The following is an 18,963-nucleotide window of genomic DNA, read 5'->3' as shown; positions in this document are numbered from 1 at the left end:
ATTTCGGTATAATTTGGAGTAAAAAGGTAAAATGGTAATTTTACCATTCGGAATCGAAAATTTAATTTTTTGAAAGGATTTTGATCAAATTTAATTATTTGGAGTGTGAAATGAGTATGAGGAGTGAAAATTATGCATTATGGAAAATTTTCAATTTTTGGGGTAAAAATGTAATTTTTGAAAAGTTCAGGGGCAAAAGTGTAATTTTGAAAAATTTGCTCCACCAAAACTTTGGAAAAATCTGGAAATATCACTTAAGTCTTGGATAAGTCAAAGGGAATGCATGGTGAAAGAAAATAGGACAAGTGGATGGCTAGAAAAAAGAAATGAATTAATAAAATATTTAAAATATGAATAAAATAATATTATTTCATTAAACAATAAAAATGCATAAAAAAAATCAGCCCACCCATTCTTCTTCTTCAACATTCGGCCAAGCAAGAAACAAGAGAGAGAAAGGAGAAAACAAAACCCTAGAGAGAGAAAATCAAAGAAAAAGTGTGAATTTTCAAGGAAATTAAGTGAAAAAGGTGAGATTTTTTCTATTAAGCTTGAGTTTTCTTATTCCCAAGCATTTCTCTTTATTTTCCATGATTAAATTACATGTTTTCATGATGAATTCAATTCTGAAAAAATGGGTTAGGAGAGAGAAAGTTGTTGGATTTATTTGATTTTAATTTATGTTAGTGTTTTTAGTTAGTTTAGCATATTTAGAAACAAAACAACAAGAAAAGAATTTATTTTCTCCCCCAACCATTAATGGCTGAATTTACCATGTAGTGAATGAGGATGAGTTTGATTTTATTCTAGGAGAATTGGTTAAGGAATAATGAATTATGAGCCTAGAAAAATAATGGGAATTTTCGGAGCAAAAATACGAATTTTTACCCACTAGGGGTATTTTTGTAATTTGCTATTGGGACTGATAAATTGCATCACACTGAGGGACATTAAGTTAATTTGGGTGCAATTGAGGTATAGAAACTGAAAAGAATTAAATTGGAGTTTAAACGAACCCGTTAGGAATTTAATCGGGTGATAAGACGAATTAGGCTAATACCGGATTTAAATAGTTACCAGTGCATTTTTGCATTCCATATCATGCATTGGTAGTCCAAATTAGTTTAATTTTGATTTAGTACCAACTTAGTGAATTCTCGATTTTGTACTGTGTCAAGGTGGTGAGTCCTCCAATAAAGGCAAGAAAATTACATCCGAGGACTAGTAGACAGAGTACTTCGAAAGTCTGCATTCTAGACATTGTGAGTAAACTTATTATCGTCTTAATTATCTAGAGTAGTTTTATACAACTATGTGATTTTATGAAAAATGGGTTTAAATGGTAAATTGTTATGTTTTAAGGGAAATTGTGATTTTATAAAATGATTTTATAAATTTTCTGAAAAATCGAATATTGGTTTTGAAAATAGAGTAATTGGAGACTGCTAGTTTGTGTTGCAAATTTATGGTTCTGAATTGAATGGCTTATGACAATAAATGAGCATGAATGGCTAAACTGATTTTGGTGTTATAATTATTTATACTGTGTATTCAGCCTTGAGAGGCTAGGTTGTGATAAATTGCCATGACATGCTAGAATGAATTTTATTGATTGGTGGATTATATATTAATTATTTACTGCAGAGGGGGTTCCGTGGACCAGCCTATTAGAGGGGCACGGTAAACTCCATTATATTATTACCTCGAACGGAGAGGCGCGTAGGGTATCTCCTGGGGTATAGCTTAGGGTTCACTTCACGCCAAACCACCATGTGAAGGGGAACTCAGCCAACGCCAAGGAACGGCTGTATTTTTTTCAAACAAAAATATATTTTAAGTGTACACAAAATTTTAACAGCCTTGGCGGACTCGGTTAGATGCCCTGCGCAAGGTATCACCGAGTATGAGTTTTGGCACGAGCCAAAGTTTTAAGAAATTCATAAGCCAAGTTGATTACTCGATTTTTATGGATTGATTTTATTTGGTTGAAATGAGTTGAATGGTAATGAAATTACAGTATGATGATTTATTTTAATTGTCTCCATTTACTCGACTTTAGATAGTTTAGATGGTATCTGTTTACTCGCTGGGATTTTATAATCTCACCACCCTCATTTCCTCACATTTCAGGCTCAGGGAATTTCGTAGTTAGCTGACTTGAACAAGGACCTTCATTTGGACTCGAATCGGTAAAAGCTGTAGGTTTCCAGCTTCCGATGCATTTTGGATAGATATGGGCCCACGTGTCACTGTAAAAGAAATTTTATGCTTTGGTTATTTGCTTTATAGTATATATGAATATAATTATCTTTTACGCTATAAGAATTATGTACCGATAGTTTTATGAAAATTATTTTACAAGAAAATAGTTTATTTTATTGAATATTTTTATCATATTCAAATGGTCAAATTTTCACTTTAAATGAACGTTTTAGATACTTAATTTTTTTAATCATTAAATATATATTTTCGGCTTACCTACTACATTTTTAGCAAGTTTCGAGGTTTTCGATAAAAATGACGAAAATGCCCCTGTGAGCAAAAAAAAAAAAAACAATATGTTATGTTATAATTTGGAAATGATTTGTAATCCTTCGTATTTTGATTATTTGATAACTATTGCTCACCGGGGAAGTGCGAAAGCTGATACAAGAGCCTTGCGAGGTTTCGATCGACATTCGGAGTGAAGAATGTTTGTCGAGGCTTCGCGGCGGTTGTCACGGGCTCGATGGGGAGTTCCGGGTCGTGACACTATTGGTAGGAAAAGTCCGTTTATAGTCACCCATGCCTTCGAAAGCGTCATTACTTGCTTTAAATAGGTTTATAATCTCATTATTGATTTTAAGTTGAATTTTTTTACATTTTTTGTTTAAACAGATTATAATTGAGTGTTTACTCAGGAAACGTGAGGTTAAAACCCCCCGTTGATAAGAAAAGTCCATTTATAGTCATTCATAAGTTGAAAAGCTTCATTACTCGCCTTAAAAATGTTTATAATCTCATTATTGATTTTAAGTTGAATTTTTTTTCATTTTTTGTTTAAACGGATTATAATTGAGTGTTTACTCAGAAAACGTGAGGTTAAAACCCCCGGTTGATAGGAAAAGTCCATTTATAGTCATTCATGACTTGGAAAGCTTCATTACTCGCTTTAAAATGTTTGTAATCTCATTATTGATTTTAAGTTGAATTTTTTTACATTTTTTGTTTAAACGGATTATAATTAAGTGTTTACTCGACAAACGAGAGGTTAAAACCCTCTGTTGATAGGAAAAGTCCATTTATAGTCACCCATTTCTTCGAAAGCCTCATTACTCGCTTTAAAAAGGTTTATAATCTCATTATTGATTTTAAGTTAAATTTTTTTACATTTTTTGTTTAAACAGATTATTATTGAGTGTTTACTAGGGGAACGTGAGGTTAAAACCCCCCGTTGATAGAAAATGTCCATTTATAGTCATTCATGACTTGAAAAACATCATTGCTCGCTTTAAAAAGGTTTACAATCTCACTATTGATTTTAAGTTGAATTTTTTTACATTTTTTGTTTAAACGGATTATAATTAAGTGTTTACTCGAGAAACGTGAGGTTAAAACCCTCTGTTGGTAGGAAAAGTCCATTTATGGTCATCGATGCCTTCGAAAGCCTCATTACTCGCTTTAAATAGGTTTATAATCTCATTATTGATTTTAAGTTCGATTTTTTTGTATTTTTTGTTAAAAAAAGATTATGATTGAGTGTTTACTCGAAAAACGTGAGGTTAAAACCTCCCGTTGATAGGAAAAGTCTATTTATAGTCATTCATGACTTGAAAAGCTTCGTTACTCGCTTTAAAATGTTTATAATCTCATTATTGATTTTAAGTTGAATTTTTTTATATTTTTTGTTTAAACGAGTTATAATTAATTGTTTACTCGGGAAACGTGAGGTTAAAACCCTCTGTTGGTAGGAAAAGTCCGTTTATAGTCACCCATGCCTTCGAAAGCCTCATTACTCGCTTTAAATAGATTTATAATCTCATTATTGATTTTAAGTTAAATTTTTTTGTATTTTTTGTTAAAAAAGATTATATTTGGGTGTTTACTCGGAAAACGTGAGGTTAAAACCCCCCGTTGATAGGAAAAGTCTATTTATAGTCATTCATGAGTTGAAAAGCTTCATTACTCGCTTTAAAATGTTTATAATCTCATTATTGATTTTAAGTTGAATTTTTTTACATTTTTTGTTTAAACGGATTATAATTAAGTGTTTACTCGGGAAACGTGAGGTTAAAACCCTCTATTGGTAGGAAAAGTCCACTTATAGTCACCCATGCCTTCGAAAGCCTCATTACTCGCTTTAGATAGGTTTATAATCTCGTTATTTATTTTAAGTTAATTTTTTTTACATTTTTTGTTAAAAAAGATTATAATTGAGTGTTTACTCGAAAAACGTGAGGTTAAAACCGCCCGTTGATAGGAAAAGTCCATTTATAGTCATTCATGACTTGAAAAGCTTCATTACTCGCTTTAAAATGTTTATAATCTCATTATTGATTTTAAGTTGAATTTTTTTACATTTTTTGTTTAAACGGATTATAATGAAGTGTTTACTCGGGAAACGTGAGGTTAAAACCCTCTATTGGTAGCAAAAGTCCACTTATAGTCACCCATGCTTTCGAAAGCCTCATTACTCGCTTTAAATAGGTTTATTATCTCATTATTGATTTTAAGTTCAATTTTTTTACATTTTTTGTTAAAAAAGATTATAATTGAGTGTTTACTCGAAAAACGTGAGGTTAAAACCCCACGTTGATAGGAAAAGTCCATTTATAGTCATTCATGACTTGAAAAGCTTCATTACCCGCTTAAAAATGTTTATAATCTCATTATTGATTTTAAGTTGAATTTTTTTACATTTTTTGTTTAAACGAATTATAATTAATTGTTTACTCGGGAAACGTGAGGTTAAAACCCTCTATTGGAAGGAAAAGTCCGTTTATAGTCACCCATGCCTTCGAAAGCGTTATTACTCGCTTTAAATAGGTTTATAATCTCATTATTGATTTTAAGTTGAATTTTTTTATATTTTTTGTTTAAACAGATTATAATTGAGTGTTTACTCAGGAAACGAGAGGTTAAAACCCCTCGTTGATAGGAAAAGTCCATTTATAGTTATTCATGAGTTGAAAAGCTTCATTACTCGCCTTAAAAATATTTATAATCTCGTTATTGATTTTAAGTTGAATTTTTTTACATTTTTTGTTTAAACGGATTATAATTGAGTGTTTACTCAGAAAACGTGAGGTTAAAACCCCCCGTTGATAGGAAAAGTCCATTTATAGTCATTCATGAGTTGAAAAGCTTCATTACTCGCTTTAAAATGTTTATAATCTCATTATTGATTTTAAGTTGAATTTTTTTACATTTTTTGTTTAAACGGATTATAATTATGTGTTTACTCGGCTAACGTGAGGTTAAAACCCTCTATTGGTAGGAAAAGTCCACTTATAGTCTCCCATGCCTTCGAAAGCCTCATTACTCGCTTTAAATAGGTTTATAATCTCATTTTTTATTTTAAGTTAAATTTTTTTGCATTTTTTGTTAAAAAAGATTATAATTGAGTGTTTACTCGAAAAACTTGAGGTTCAAACCCCCCGTTGGTAGGAAAAGTCCATTTATAGTCATTCATGAGTTGAAAAGCTTCATTACTCGCTTTAAAATGTTTATAATCTCATTATTGATTTTAAGTTGAATTTTTTACATTTTTTGTTTAAACGAATTATAATTAAGTGTTTACTTTGGAAACCTGAGGTTAAAACCCTCTGTTGGTAGGAAAAGTCCGTTTATAGTCACCCACACCTTCGAAAGCCTCGTTACTCGCTTTAAATAGGTTTATAATCTCATTAGTGATTTTAAGTTGAATATTTTTACATTTTTTGTTTAAACAGATTATAATTGAGTGTTTACTCAGAAAACGTGAGGTTAAAAGCCCCCGTTGATAGGAAAAGTCCATTTATAGTCATTTATGACTTGAAAAGCATCATTGCTCGCTTTAAAAATGTTTATAATCTCACTATTGATTTTAAGTTGAATTGTTTTACATTTTTTGTTCAAACGGATTATAATTAAGTGTTTACTCGAGAAACGTGAGGTTAAAACCCTCTGTTAGTAGGAAAAGTCCATTTATGGTCACCCATGCCTTCGAAAGCCTCATTACTCGCTTTAAATAGGTTTATAATCTCATTATTGATTTTAAGTTAAATTTTTTTGCATTTTTTGTTAAAAAAGATTATGATTGAGTGTTTACTCGAAAAACGTGAGGTTAAAACCCCTCGTTGATAGGAAAAGTCAATTTATAGTCATTAATGATTTCAAAAGCTTCATTACTCGCTTTAAAAATGTTTATAATCTCATTATTAATTTTAAGTTGCATTTTTTTACATTTTTTGTTTAAACGAATTATAATTATGTGTTTACTCGGCTAACGTGAGGTTAAAACCCTCTATTGGTAGGAAAAGTCCACTTATAGTCTCCCATGCCTTCGAAAGCCTCATTACTCGCTTTAAATAGGTTTATAATCTCATTTTTTATTTTAAGTTAAATTTTTTTGCATTTTTTGTTAAAAAAGATTATAATTGAGTGTTTACTCGGAAAACGTGAGGTTAAAACCCCCCGTTGATAGGAAAAGTCCATTTATAGTCATTCATGAGTTGAAAAGCTTCATTACTCGCCTTAAAAATGTTTATAATCACGTCATTGATTTTAAGTTGAATTTTTTTACATTTTTTGTTTAAACGGATTATAATTGAGTGTTTACTCGAAAAACGTGAGGTGAAAACACCCCGTTGATAGGAAAAGTCCATTTATTGTCATTCATGACTTGAAAAGCTTCATTACTCGCTTTAAAATGTTTATAATCTCGTTATTGATTTTAAGTTAAATTTTTTTGCATTTTTTTTTAAACGGATTATAATTAAGTGTTTACTCGGGAAACGTGAGGTTAAAACCCTCTATTGGTAGCAAAAGTCCACTTATAGTCACCCATGCTTTCGAAAGCCTCATTACTCGCTTTAAATAGGTTTATTATCTCATTATTGATTTTAAGTTCAATTTTTTTACATTTTTTGTTAAAAAAGATTATAATTGAGTGTTTACTTGGAAAACGTGAGGTTAAAACCCCTCTTTGATAGGAAAAGTCCATTTATAGTCATTCATGACTTGAAAAGCTTCATTACCCGCTTAAAAATGTTTATAATCTCATTATTAATTTTAAGTTGAATTTTTTTACATTTTTTCTTTAAACGGATTATAATTAAGTGTTTACTCGGGAAACGTGAGGTTAAAACCCTCTAGTGGTAGCAAAAGTCCACTTATAGTCACCCATGCTTTCGAAAGCCTCATTACTCGCTTTAAATAGGTTTATTATCTCATTATTGATTTTAAGTTCAATTTTTTTACATTTTTTGTTAAAAAAGATTATAATTGAGTGTTTACTCGAAAAACGTGAGGTTAAAACCCCACGTTGATAGGAAAAGTCCATTTATAGTCATTCATGACTTGAAAAGCTTCATTACCCGCTTAAAAATGTTTATAATCTCATTATTGATTTTAAGTTGAATTTTTTTACATTTTTTGTTTAAACGAATTATAATTAATTGTTTACTCGGGAAACGTGAGGTTAAAACCCTCTATTAGAAGGAAAAGTCCGTTTATAGTCACCCATGCCTTCGAAAGCGTCATTACTCGCTTTAAATAGGTTTATAATCTCATTATTGATTTTAAGTTGAATTTTTTTATATTTTTTGTTTAAACAGATTATAATTGAGTGTTTACTCAGGAAACGAGAGGTTAAAACCCCTCGTTGATAGGAAAAGTCCATTTATAGTCATTCATGAGTTGAAAAGCTTCATTACTCGCCTTAAAAATATTTATAATCTCATTATTGATTTTAAGTTGAATTTTTTTACATTTTTTGTTTAAACGGATTATAATTGAGTGTTTACTCGGAAAACGTGAGGTTAAAACCCCCCGTTGATAGGAAAAGTCCATTTATAGTCATTCATGAGTTGAAAAGCTTCATTACTCGCTTTAAAATGTTTATAATCTCATTATTGATTTTAAGTTGAATTTTTTTACATTTTTTGTTTAAACGGATTATAATTAAGTGTTTACTCAGGAAACGTGAGGTTAAAACCCTCTATTGGTAGCAAAAGTCCACTTATAGTCACCCATGCTTTCGAAAGCCTCTTTACTCGCTTTAAATAGGTTTATAATCTCATTATTGATTTTAAGTTAAATTTTTTTACATTTTTTGTTAAAAAAGATTATAATTGAGTGTTTACTCAGAAAACGTGAGGTTAAAACCCCCCGTTGATAGGAAAAGTCCATTTATAGTCATTCATGACTTGAAAAGCTTCATTACTCGCTTTAAAATGTTTATAATCTCATTATTTATTTTAGGTTGAATTTTTTTACATTTTTTGTTTAAACGGATTATAATTATGTGTTTACTCGGCTAACGTGAGGTTAAAACCCTCTATTGGTAGGAAAAGTCCACTTATAGTCTCCCATTCCTTCGAAAGCCTCATTACTCGCTTTAAATAGGTTTATAATCTCATTTTTTATTTTAAGTTAAATTTTTTTGCATTTTTTGTTAAAAAAGATTATAATTGAGTGTTTACTTGCAAAACGTGAGGCTAAAACTCCCCGTTGATAGGAAAAGTCCATTTATAGTCATTCATGAGTTGAAAAGCTTCATTACTCGCCTTAAAAATGTTTATAATCTCGTTATTGATTTTAAGTTGAATTTTTTTACATTTTTTGTTTAAACGTATCATAATTGAGTGTTTACTCGGAAAACGTGAGGTTAAAACCCCCCGTTGATAGGAAAAGTCCATTTATAGTCATTCATGACTTGAAAAGCTTCATTACTCGCTTTAAAATGTTTATAATCTCATTATTGATTTTAAGAAGAATTTTTTTACATTTTTTGTTTAAACGGATTATAATTAAGTGTTTACTTGGGAAACATGAGGTTAAAACCCTCTATTGGTAGCAAAAGTCCACTTATAGTCACCCATGCTTTCGAAAGCCTCATTACTCGCTTTAAATAGGTTTATTATCTCATTATTGATTTTAAGTTCAATTTTTTTATATGTTTTGTTAAAAAAGATTATAATTGAGTGTTTACTCGGAAAACGTGAGGTTAAAACCCCCCGTTGATAGGAAAAGTCCATTTATAGTCATTCATGACTTGAAAAGCTTCATTACCCGCTTAAAAATGTTTATAATCTCATTATTGATTTTAAGTTGAATTTTTTTACATTTTTTGTTTAAACGAATTATAATTAATTGTTTACTCGGGAAACGTGAGGTTAAAACCCTCTATTAGAAGGAAAAGTCCGTTTATAGTCACCCATGCCTTCGAAAGCGTCATTACTCGCTTTAAATAGGTTTATAATCTCATTATTGATTTTAAGTTGAATTTTTTTATATTTTTTGTTTAAACAGATTATAATTGAGTGTTTACTCAGGAAACGAGAGGTTAAAACCCCTCGTTGATAGGAAAAGTCCATTTATAGTCATTCATGAGTTGAAAAGCTTCATTACTCGCCTTAAAAATATTTATAATCTCATTATTGATTTTAAGTTGAATTTTTTTACATTTTTTGTTTAAACGGATTATAATTGAGTGTTTACTCGGAAAACGTGAGGTTAAAACCCCCCGTTGATAGGAAAAGTCCATTTATAGTCATTCATGAGTTGAAAAGCTTCATCACTCGCTTTAAAATGTTTATAATCTCATTATTGATTTTAAGTTGAATTTTTTTATATTTTTTGTTTAAACGGATTATAATTAAGTGTTTACTCAGGAAACGTGAGGTTAAAACCCTCTATTGGTAGCAAAAGTCCACTTATAGTCACCCATGCTTTCGAAAGCCTCTTTACTCGCTTTAAATAGGTTTATAATCTCATTATTGATTTTAAGTTAAATTTTTTTACATTTTTTGTTAAAAAAGATTATAATTGAGTGTTTACTCGGAAAACGTGAGGTTAAAACCCCCCGTTGATAGGAAAAGTCCATTTATAGTCATTCATGACTTGAAAAGCTTCATTACTCGCTTTAAAATGTTTATAATCTCATTATTTATTTTAGGTTGAATTTTTTTACATTTTTTGTTTAAACGGATTATAATTATGTGTTTACTCGGCTAACGTGAGGTTAAAACCCTCTATTGGTAGGAAAAGTCCACTTATAGTCTCCCATGCCTTCGAAAGCCTCATTACTCGCTTTAAATAGGTTTATAATCTCATTTTTTATTTTAAGTTAAATTTTTTTGCATTTTTTGTTAAAAAAGATTATAATTGAGTGTTTACTTGCAAAACGTGAGGCTAAAACTCCCCGTTGATAGGAAAAGTCCATTTATAGTCATTCATGAGTTGAAAAGCTTCATTACTCGCCTTAAAAATGTTTATAATCTCGTTATTGATTTTAAGTTGAATTTTTTTACATTTTTTGTTTAAACGTATCATAATTGAGTGTTTACTCGGAAAACGTGAGGTTAAAACCCCCCGTTGATAGGAAAAGTCCATTTATAGTCATTCATGACTTGAAAAGCTTCATTACTCGCTTTAAAATGTTTATAATCTCATTATTGATTTTAAGAAGAATTTTTTTACATTTTTTGTTTAAACGGATTATAATTAAGTGTTTACTTGGGAAACATGAGGTTAAAACCCTCTATTGGTAGCAAAAGTCCACTTATAGTCACCCATGCTTTCGAAAGCCTCATTACTCGCTTTAAATAGGTTTATTATCTCATTATTGATTTTAAGTTCAATTTTTTTATATTTTTTGTTAAAAAAGATTATAATTGAGTGTTTACTCGGAAAACGTGAGGTTAAAACCCCCCGTTGATAGGAAAAGTCCATTTATAGTCATTCATGACTTGAAAAGCTTCATTACCCGCTTAAAAATGTTTATAATCTCATTATTGATTTTAAGTTGAATTTTTTTACATTTTTTGTTTAAACGAATTATAATTAATTGTTTACTCGGGAAACGTGAGGTTAAAACCCTCTATTAGAAGGAAAAGTTCGTTTATAGTCACCCATGCCTTCGAAAGCGTCATTACTCGCTTTAAATAGGTTTATAATCTCATTATTGATTTTAAGTTGAATTTTTTTATATTTTTTGTTTAAACAGATTATAATTGAGTGTTTACTCAGGAAACGAGAGGTTAAAACCCCTCGTTGATAGGAAAAGTCCATTTATAGTCATTCATGAGTTGAAAAGCTTCATTACTCGCCTTAAAAATATTTATAATCTCATTATTGATTTTAAGTTGAATTTTTTTACATTTTTTGTTTAAACGGATTATAATTGAGTGTTTACTCGGAAAACGTGAGGTTAAAACCCCCCGTTGATAGGAAAAGTCCATTTATAGTCATTCATGAGTTGAAAAGCTTCATCACTCGCTTTAAAATGTTTATAATCTCATTATTGATTTTAAGTTGAATTTTTTTATATTTTTTGTTTAAACGGATTATAATTAAGTGTTTACTCAGGAAACGTGAGGTTAAAACCCTCTATTGGTAGCAAAAGTCCACTTATAGTCACCCATGCTTTCGAAAGCCTCTTTACTCGCTTTAAATAGGTTTATAATCTCATTATTGATTTTAAGTTAAATTTTTTTACATTTTTTGTTAAAAAAGATTATAATTGAGTGTTTACTCGGAAAACGTGAGGTTAAAACCCCCCGTTGATAGGAAAAGTCCATTTATAGTCATTCATGACTTGAAAAGCTTCATTACTCGCTTTAAAATGTTTATAATCTCATTATTTATTTTAGGTTGAATTTTTTTACATTTTTTGTTTAAACGGATTATAATTATGTGTTTACTCGGCTAACGTGAGGTTAAAACCCTCTATTGGTAGGAAAAGTCCACTTATAGTCTCCCATGCCTTCGAAAGCCTCATTACTCGCTTTAAATAGGTTTATAATCTCATTTTTTATTTTAAGTTAAATTTTTTTGCATTTTTTGTTAAAAAAGATTATAATTGAGTGTTTACTTGCAAAACGTGAGGCTAAAACTCCCCGTTGATAGGAAAAGTCCATTTATAGTCATTCATGAGTTGAAAAGCTTCATTACTCGCCTTAAAAATGTTTATAATCTCGTTATTGATTTTAAGTTGAATTTTTTTACATTTTTTGTTTAAACGTATCATAATTGAGTGTTTACTCGGAAAACGTGAGGTTAAAACCCCCCGTTGATAGGAAAAGTCCATTTATAGTCATTCATGACTTGAAAAGCTTCATTACTCGCTTTAAAATGTTTATAATCTCATTATTGATTTTAAGTAGAATTTTTTTACATTTTTTGTTTAAACGGATTATAATTAAGTGTTTACTTGGGAAACGTGAGGTTAAAACCCTCTATTGGTAGCAAAAGTCCACTTATAGTCACCCATGCTTTCGAAAGCCTCATTACTCGCTTTAAATAGGTTTATTATCTCATTATTGATTTTAAGTTCAATTTTTTTATATTTTTTGTTAAAAAAGATTATAATTGAGTGTTTACTCGGAAAACGTGAGGTTAAAACCCCCCGTTGATAGGAAAAGTCCATTTATAGTCATTCATGACTTGAAAAGCTTCATTACCCACTTAAAAATGTTTATAATCTCATTATTGATTTTAAGTTGAATTTTTTTACATTTTTTGTTTAGACGAATTATAATTAATTGTTTACTCGGGAAACGTGAGGTTAAAACCCTCTATTGGAAGGAAAAGTCCGTTTATAGTCACCCATGCCATCGAAAGTGTCATTACTCGCTTTAAATAGGTTTATAATCTCATTATTGATTTTAAGTTGAATTTTTTTATATTTTTTATTTAAACAGATTATAATTGAGTGTTTACTCAGCAAACGTGAGGTTAAAACCCCCCGTTGATAAGAAAAGTCCATTTATAGTCATTCATGAGTTGAAAAGCTTCATTACTCGCCTTAAAAATATTTATAATCTCGTTATTGATTTTAAGTTGAATTTTTTTACATTTTTTGTTTAAACGGATTATAATTGAGTGTGTACTCGGAAAACGTGAGGTTAAAACCCCCCGTTGATAGGAAAAGTCCATTTATAGTCATTCATGACTTGAAAAGCTTCATTACTCGCTTTAAAATGTTTATAATCTCATTATTGATTTTAAGTTGAATTTTTTTACATTTTTTGTTTAAACGGATTATAATTAAGTGTTTACTCAGGAAACGTGAGGTTAAAACCCTCTATTGGTAGCAAAAGTCCACTTATAGTCACCCATGCTTTCGAAAGCCTCATTACTCGCTTTAAATAGGTTTATAATCTCATTATTGATTTTAAGTTAAATTTTTTTACATTTTTTGTTAAAAAAGATTATAATTGAGTGTTTACTCGGAAAACGTGAGGTTAAAACCCCCCGTTGATAGGAAAAGTCCATTTATAGTCATTCATGACTTGAAAAGCTTCATTACTCGCTTTAAAATGTTTATAATCTCATTATTGATTTCAAGTTGAATTTTTTTACATTTTTTGTTTAAACGGATTATAATTAAGTGTTTACTCAGGAAACGTGAGGTTAAAACCCTCTATTGGTAGCAAAAGTCAACTTATAGTCACCCATGCTTTCGAAAGCCTCATTACTCGCTTTAAATAGGTTTATAATCTCATTATTGATTTTAAGTTAAATTTTTTTACATTTTTTGTTAAAAAAGATTATAATTGAGTGTTTACTCGGAAAACGTGAGGTTAAAACCCCCCGTTGATAGGAAAAGTCCATTTATAGTCATTCATGACTTGAAAAGCTTCATTACTCGCTTTAAAATGTTTATAATCTCATTATTTATTTTAGGTTGAATTTTTTTACATTTTTTGTTTAAACGGATTATAATTATGTGTTTACTCGGCTAACGTGAGGTTAAAACCCTCTATTGGTAGGAAAAGTCCACTTATAGTCTCCCATGCCTTCGAAAGCCTCATTACTCGCTTTAAATAGGTTTATAATCTCATTTTTTATTTTAAGTTAAATTTTTTTGCATTTTTTGTTAAAAAATATTATAATTGAGTGTTTACTTGCAAAACGTGAGGTTAAAACTCCCCGTTGATAGGAAAAGTCCATTTATAGTCATTCATGAGTTGAAAAGCTTCATTACTCGCCTTAAAAATGTTTATAATCTCGTTATTGATTTTAAGTTGAATTTTTTTACATTTTTTGTTTAAACGGATCATAATTGAGTGTTTACTCGGAAAACGTGAGGTTAAAACCCCCTGTTGATAGGAAAAGTCCATTTATAGTCATTCATGACTTGAAAAGCTTCATTACTCGCTTTAAAATGTTTATAATCTCATTATTGATTTTAAGTTGAATTTTTTTACATTTTTTGTTTAAACGGATTATAATTAAGTGTTTACTTGGGAAACGTGAGGTTAAAACCCTCTATTGGTAGCAAAAGTCCACTTATAGTCACCCATGCTTTCGAAAGCCTCATTACTCGCTTTAAATAGGTTTATTATCTCATTATTGATTTTAAGTTCAATTTTTTTATATTTTTTGTTAAAAAAGATTATAATTGAGTGTTTACTCGGAAAACGTGAGGTTAAAACCCCCCGTTGATAGGAAAAGTCCATTTATAGTCATTCATGACTTGAAAAGCTTCATTACCCACTTAAAAATGTTTATAATCTCATTATTGATTTTAAGTTGAATTTTTTTACATTTTTTGTTTAGACGAATTATAATTAATTGTTTACTCGGGAAACGTGAGGTTAAAACCCTCTATTGGAAGGAAAAGTCCGTTTATAGTCACCCATGCCTTCGAAAGTGTCATTACTCGCTTTAAATAGGTTTATAATCTCATTATTGATTTTAAGTTGAATTTTTTTATATTTTTTATTTAAACAGATTATAATTGAGTGTTTACTCAACAAACGTGAGGTTAAAACCCCCCGTTGATAGGAAAAGTCCATTTATAGTTATTCATGAGTTGAAAAGCTTCTTTACTCGCCTTAAAAATATTTATAATCTCGTTATTGATTTTAAGTTGAATTTTTTTATATTTTTTGTTTAAACGGATTATAAATGAGTGTTTACTCGGAAAACGTGAGGTTAAAACCCCCCGTTGATAGGAAAAGTCCATTTATAGTCATTCATGAGTTGAAAAGCTTCATTACTCGCTTTAAAATGTTTATAATCTCATTATTGATTTTAAGTTGAATTTTTTTACATTTTTTGTTTAAACGGATTATAATTAAGTGTTTACTCGGGAAACGTGAGGTTAAAACCCTCTATTGGTAGGAAAAGTCCACTTATAGTCACCCATGCCTTCGAAAGCCTCATTGCTCGCTTTAGATAGTTTTATAATCTCATTATTTATTTTAAGTTAAATTTTTTTACATTTTTTGTTAAAAAAGATTATAATTGAGTGTTTACTCAGGAAACGTGAGGTTAAAACCCCTCGTTGATAGGAAAAGTCCATTTATAGTCATTCATGACTTGAAAAGCTTCATTACTCGCTTTAAAAATGTTTATAATCTCATTATTAATTTTAAGTTGCATTTTTTTAAATTTTTTGTTTAAACGGATTATAATTATGTGTTTACTCGGCTAACGTGAGGTTAAAACCCTCTATTGGTAGGAAAAGTCCACTTATAGTCTCCCATGCCTTCGAAAGCCTCATTACTCGCTTTAAATAGGTTTATAATCTCATTTTTTATTTTAAGTTAGATTTTTTTGCATTTTTTGTTAAAAAATATTATAATTGAGTGTTTACTCGAAAAACGTGAGGTTAAAACCCCCCGTTGATAGGAAAAGTCCATTTATAGTCATTCATGAGTTGAAAAGCTTCATTACTCGCCTTAAAAATGTTTATAATCTCGTCATTGATTTTAAGTTGAATTTTTTTACATTTTTTGTTTAAACGGATTATAATTGAGTGTTTACTCGGAAAACGTGAGGTTAAAACACCCCGTTGATAGGAAAAGTCCATTTATTGTCATTCATGACTTGAAAAGCTTCATTACTCGCTTTAAAATGTTTATAATCTCGTTATTGATTTTAAGTTGAATTTTTTTGCATTTTTTGTTTAAACGGATTATAATTAAGTGTTTACTTGGGAAACGTGAGGTTAAAACCCTCTATTGGTAGCAAAAGTCCACTTATAGTCACCCATGCTTTCGAAAGCCTCATAACTCGCTTTAAATAGGTTTATTATCTCATTATTGATTTTAAGTTCAATTTTTTTACATTTTTTGTTAAAAAAGTTTATAATTGAGTGTTTACTTGGAAAACGTGAGGTTAAAACCCCCGTTTGATAGGAAAAGTCCATTTATAGTCATTCATGACTTTAAAAGCTTCATTACCCGCTTAAAAATGTTTATAATCTCATTATTGATTTTAAGTTGAATTTTTTTACATTTTTTCTTTAAACGGATTATAATTAAGTGTTTACTCGGGAAACGTGAGGTTAAAACCCTCTATTGGTAGCAAAAGTCCACTTATAGTCACCCATGCTTTCGAAAGCCTCATTACTCGCTTTAAATAGGTTTATTATCTCATTATTGATTTTAAGTTCAATTGTTTTACATTTTTTGTTAAAAAAGATTATAATTGAGTGTTTACTCGGAAAACGTGAGGTTAAAACCCCACGTTGATAGGAAAAGTCCATTTATAGTCATTCATGACTTGAAAAGCTTCATTACCCGCTTAAAAATGTTTATAATCTCATTATTGATTTTAAGTTGAATTTTTTTACATTTTTTGTTTAAACGAATTATAATTAATTGTTTACTCGGGAAACGTGAGGTTAAAACCCTCAATTGGAAGGAAAAGTCCGTTTATAGTCACCCATGCCTTCGAAAGCGTCATTACTCGCTTTAAATAGGTTTATAATCTCATTATTGATTTTAAGTTGAATTTTTTTATATTTTTTGTTTAAACAGATTATAATTGAGTGTTTACTCAGGAAACGAGAGGTTAAAACCCCTCGTTGATAGGAAAAGTCCATTTATAGTCATTCATGAGTTGAAAAGCTTCATTACTCGCCTTAAAAATATTTATAATCTCATTATTGATTTTAAGTTGAATTTTTTTACATTTTTTGTTTAAACGGATTATAATTGAGTGTTTACTCGGAAAACGTGACGTTAAAACCCCCCGTTGATAGGAAAAGTCCATTTATAGTCATTCATGACTTGAAAAGCTTCATTACTCGCTTTAAAATGTTTATAATCTCATTATTGATTTCAAGTTGAATTTTTTTACATTTTTTGTTTAAACGGATTATAATTAAGTGTTTACTCAGGAAACGTGAGGTTAAAACCCTCTATTGGTAGCAAAAGTCCACTTATAGTCACCCATGCTTTCGAAAGCCTCATTACTCGCTTTAAATAGGTTTATAATCTCATTATTGATTTTAAGTTAAATTTTTTGACATTTTTTGTTAAAAAAGATTATAATTGAGTGTTTACTCGGAAAACGTGAGGTTAAAACCCCCCGTTCATAGGAAAAGTCCATTTATAGTCATTCATGACTTGAAAAGCTTCATTACTCGCTTTAAAATGTTTATAATCTCATTATTTATTTTAGGTTGAATTTTTTTACATTTTTTGTTTAAACGGATTATAATTATGTGTTTACTCGGCTAACGTGAGGTTAAAACCCTCTATTGGTAGGAAAAGTCCACTTATAGTCACCCATGCCTTCGAAAGCCTCATTACTCGCTTTAGATAGTTTTATAATCTCATTATTTATTTTAAGTTAAATTTTTTTACATTTTTTGTTAAAAAAGATTATAATTGAGTGTTTACTCAGGAAACGTGAGGTTAAAACCCATCGTTGATAGGAAAAGTCCATTTATAGTCATTCATGACTTGAAAAGCTTCATTACTCGCTTTAAAATGTTTATAATCTCATTATTGATTTCAAGTTGAATTTTTTTACATTTTTTGTTTAAACGGATTATAATTAAGTGTTTACTCAGGAAACGTGAGGTTAAAACCCTCTATTGGTAGCAAAAGTCCACTTATAGTCACCCATGCTTTCGAAAGCCTCATTACTCGCTTTAAATAGGTTTATAATCTCATTATTGATTTTAAGTTAAATTTTTTTACATTTTTTGTTAAAAAAGATTATAATTGAGTGTTTACTCGGAAAACGTGAGGTTAAAACCCCCCGTTCAGAGGAAAAGTCCATTTATAGTCATTCATGACTTGAAAAGCTTCATTACTCGCTTTAAAATGTTTATAATCTCATTATTTATTTTAGGTTGAATTTTTTTACATTTTTTGTTTAAACGGATTATAATTATGTGTTTACTCGGCTAACGTGAGGTTAAAACCCTCTATTGGTAGGAAAAGTCCACTTATAGTCTCCCATGCCTTCGAAAGCCTCATTACTCGCTTTAAATAGGTTTATAATCTCATTTTTTATTTTAAGTTAAATTTTTTTGCATTTTTTGTTAAAAAATATTATAATTGAGTGTTTACTTGCAAAACGTGAGCTTAAAACTCCCCGTTGATAGGAAAAGTCCATTTATAGTCATTCATGAGTTGAAAAGCTTCATTACTCGCCTTAAAAATGTTTATAATCTCGTTATTGATTTTAAGTTGAATTTTTTTACATTTTTTGTTTAAACGGATCATAATTGAGTGTTTACTCGGAAAACGTGAGGTTAAAACCCCCTGTTGATAGGAAAAGTCCATTTATAGTCATTCATGACTTGAAAAGCTTCATTACTCGCTTTAAAATGTTTATAATCTCATTATTGATTTTAAGTTGAATTTTTTTACATTTTTTGTTTAAACGGATTATAATTAAGTGTTTACTTGGGAAACGTGAGGTTAAAACCCTCTATTGGTAGCAAAAGTCCATTTATAGTCACCCATGCTTTCGAAAGCCTCATTACTCGCTTTAAATAGGTTTATTATCTCATTATTGATTTTAAGTTCA

The 18,963-nt window shown here is 29.6% G+C and overlaps 1 long non-coding RNA gene across 1 annotated transcript; it reads left to right on the top strand.

The window, feature by feature from the left end:
- Positions 1 to 204: 204 nt before the first annotated feature.
- Positions 205 to 2,331, top strand: LOC148764676 (uncharacterized). Its single transcript, XR_016024202.1, has 3 exons — positions 205 to 530; positions 1,179 to 1,262; positions 2,131 to 2,331. It is a non-coding gene; the product is annotated as an uncharacterized LOC148764676 (long non-coding RNA).
- Positions 2,332 to 18,963: the final 16,632 nt, after the last annotated feature.

The sequence above is a fragment of the Theobroma cacao genome, chromosome 1, assembly GCF_053813885.1.
Source record: "Theobroma cacao isolate CCN51 chromosome 1, ASM5381388v1, whole genome shotgun sequence".
Lineage (NCBI taxonomy): Eukaryota > Viridiplantae > Streptophyta > Magnoliopsida > Malvales > Malvaceae > Theobroma > Theobroma cacao.
Note: the sequence above shows the minus strand (reverse complement) of the source record. Positions and strands in the feature narration are given on the sequence as shown.